This window comes from Erpetoichthys calabaricus, chromosome 2, assembly GCF_900747795.2.
Source record: "Erpetoichthys calabaricus chromosome 2, fErpCal1.3, whole genome shotgun sequence".
Classification (NCBI taxonomy): Eukaryota; Metazoa; Chordata; class Cladistia; order Polypteriformes; family Polypteridae; genus Erpetoichthys; species Erpetoichthys calabaricus.
In genome coordinates, this window is record NC_041395.2 from 197,321,684 (window position 1) to 197,325,221 (window position 3,538).

The following is a 3,538-nucleotide window of genomic DNA, read 5'->3' on the forward strand; positions in this document are numbered from 1 at the left end:
CTGCTTGTGATTGGATTTGCTTGTTTTTCATAGAAATGCCAAGCACCCATGAAACATGTATGTGTTTGTGTATTTGTGCCATGCCATGTATACATCCTTTGCGAGCATGTACTCATGAGTTGTGTGTATGCTTCCTTTATGTATGCACACTCGCCCAAGCCACAGCGAGCCCCTTGATCCATACCCGGGGAAGGCAGCGGGCACAATGCCAGCCCAACCTGTAGTCGCTTGTTACTAGCGCCCTGGGGAGGATAGCTGGCAGGAAATGCTTCTTCCTATTCTAAGTAAAGACATGCTGCCGCACACTCCACTATTCACTCCTTTTAGCTGTGTTTGTGTGTGTGTTTATAAGAATCTACAGAGTGTGCACATAAGAGAGCTAGTGGCTCCATCTAGGTGTGTGTGGCTATATGTCTCACTGGTGTCTGATTACCTGTAAGCTTGGATGCGACTTCCAGCCTGATGGGTTCACTGCTTGAGTGTGCCCAACACAGCTTGAGATGAGGGAACGTCCCACAGTAAAGATTGAACAAGGACAACCTACCCTAACCCTACCCCCACCATTTCACACAGAGGATTAGAGCAGCTAGGAATGGTGAGGCGAAGGGTGCAAGCTGCCAGCCCCTCATCTCCATGACAGGATTAGTGGACACGGTTTATGGACAGAGAGGCTATTCTCCAAGTCAGCACCCCGCAGACAGCCCATCCCTCTCCCAGGCAACCCGTCTGGGAATCACCAGGGAGCAACAGACCCAGGCATCCAGGAGAGCTGCCATCTAGGTTTTGACAGGCGGAGCCAGTGACTCCATTTTGTGGCCAGATGACGAGCAAGCAGGAAGAGAGCAGCCACTACCAATGGACCTCCCTTTGCCTGGACTGGGAGGGTGCTGTTGTGTCCTGAATTTCCTTTGAGGGTGACCTCAGAAGTGTGACTGTGAGGGGTATATTTGTGAGAATGGGCACATTTGAGCGTGCAAGAGTGTGACATACCCCTGCTGAGGTTTGCATGGGCTTGTCCACTAAAGTGCTGACCAGTGGCCCATAATCTTATGACTGTTTTAACTGATTCTGCTTTTGTCCACCATTACGGCCTGCACCCTGGACTTTCACTCTCTAAGCAGGCTTTGCTTTCCTGCTTGGTATCCCTTGCAAAGTGGCAGCTCCTTGCTATGTGGGTCACTGACCTTTGCAAGCAGCGCTACAAGGGTCAGGCTGTGGTGAGTCAGCTGTGGGCTCAGATGGATGCACAATAGCAGGGAGAGGGCGCATTGTGTCTGATTGCTAATTGTTTGCTTATCTCCTTGTGGGCGGCTCCCGTCGTGCAAACATTACTGCTCTAATCCCAGTGTAATCTGCACTGCTAGAGCTGGGCTGCCACCAAGCAGGAGGGACCTTCCCGGCGCTTTCATTCCTCCTTTGTGACAGAAGAAAAGAGACCCTCCCTTGAGCTCTTGAACAATGCGGGAGTGGGGGCTTCGTGCCACAGGAGATCATCACACAGGTCACGCACTCCAAAGAGATGCTGCAAACATGGAGTCCTGCCGCCCGCTGAGCAAGGAGCCCAGGCAGGCGGTCAGAAGCAAATTCCAGGGACTCTTCGAATAGTCCTTAAACACTTTGCAGTCAAAGATGTTCCAAAACGTTAATAAAAGGGTGCAAGGTCAGTCCTAAATTAAACGTATGAGATGTAGAATCTTAATTAGAAACATTAGGTGGTCAGTTAGGTATGTAATGTGATGGTATAGTCTGTCTAATACTCTGTGCAGTCAGTTAGAGTCATAGGTGTTCTGTGTTCCAGTAATGCTGGGTGATAAAGGTGGTCTCGCCACTGAAGTCCTTGGTTCAAATTCCCCATCTGTCTTGGATGACCTCCCTGTGCCAGGATCCATTTTCCCCCACATTCAAAAGACGTGCCAGTTGTGACCATGGGTGGCATTAACTGGGTCCATATGAGAGAATGTGGGTGTGCTTGGGAGTGTGTCCTGCAGTGGACTGTGCCCCCCACCCTGAATTACATTAAAGTAGTGGTTCATTAATCAATGGGTGTACAGCAAGAGTTGTTGGAAATTGGGAAATGTTTTGTGACCAACATGAAATTCCTTATAAGGTCATAAATATTGTGGTCAGTTGGAAATATGTCAAGAGTCAATAGAGACTGTGTGCTCAAAATCTTTAGTTAGTAAGAACCATTTTATGGACACTTTAAAATGTCAGGTGGTCAGTAATAATCATGTTTACAGTAAGAAAGATTATGTGGTCCATCAGTTTGGTGAGTGGTCTGTCAGAAACATGTGGCCATCACTCAGGTATTCTACGTCATTAAACAGAAATATGTGCCAGTTGGTCACTAAGAATTATTTGTGCATAATCCCAAATTGATCAGTGATAATCATTTTATGGACATTCTGAAAGGCTACAGTCAGTATCAAATATGTATTCAATGGCTCTCTGTATTACAAACATTATGGGGTCAATAAGTTGGGCATGTGGTCCATTCAGAACATCATGTAGTGAACACCTGGTAAATAGTCAGATACCCCAGAAACACGGAAAGGCCAGTTTTACACAAATTTTACACAATAAATATCACATGATCACTGACCACTCATATGAGTTTATGTCCTTTGATTCTCTTTTAAGCACGTGACACCAAGTCCATCATTAACTCACTCTGGGTGGATTGACCTCTTATTCTAGTCTGGATCTCTTACCTGATGTACTGGCTGTCTGTCAGTCCCTCCAGAATCAACCCCACCTAGGTATTTCTTAGCTGAACCTAAAGGCAGCATGTCTTCAAACAGTGGACAGTGCTAGCCTATCAAGTGAAGGCTCAGCATTGTCAAAGTCAAAGTTGAGTACCCCAGTGACTGGCTGATTATGAAATGCTTGACCTCTGGTGCCAGCCTCTTGTCACCAAACACTGCCTGGGACAGAGTGAGAGTCGTGCCCCTGCTTGCCCTTGTATGAGGGATTATGTTGCTACCTCCCCCATGGCACGTGACGCTTTGTCTGCATGTTTGCGCGTGTCACTGCTGAAAGGGGCGCAGCGGCTTGTCACGGGATGACAGAGAAAACCAGGTACACAGTTAGTGGGGGAGGGGCAGGTCCTCTAGCTGCGGTGCCACCCAGTGGCTCCCTCTCCGACAGAGGCCCACAGGTTTCTCTAGCCTGGCACAGGGCTCGCTAGTCTCCGCAATCCATTCATGGCCCTCGAGTGGTCAGCTGCCAGTGCTGCTGTCCCCCTCCTCCCCATCTCCCATCCCATGCCCCGCCCTGTCTGACTGCTTCAAGGGGCCCAGGTGCACAAGCCTCTCATTAGCGTCTCTGGTTTCAGCTTCCGGCCTCCCAGTCCTGCCAAACCAGTTATTAGCGCACGCAGGGCGTTAGCGTGGGAGCGCCTCACCCTCCGCATGCTTTCTAGCACCCGACTTGCCAATTTCCCTGGCACTCTTCAGTGGTCACGCACATGCATGTGTCCACCTAGCCTTCAGGAGTGGTCCCCAATGCCAAAAGAAGACAACACGCAGACACTCTGGAC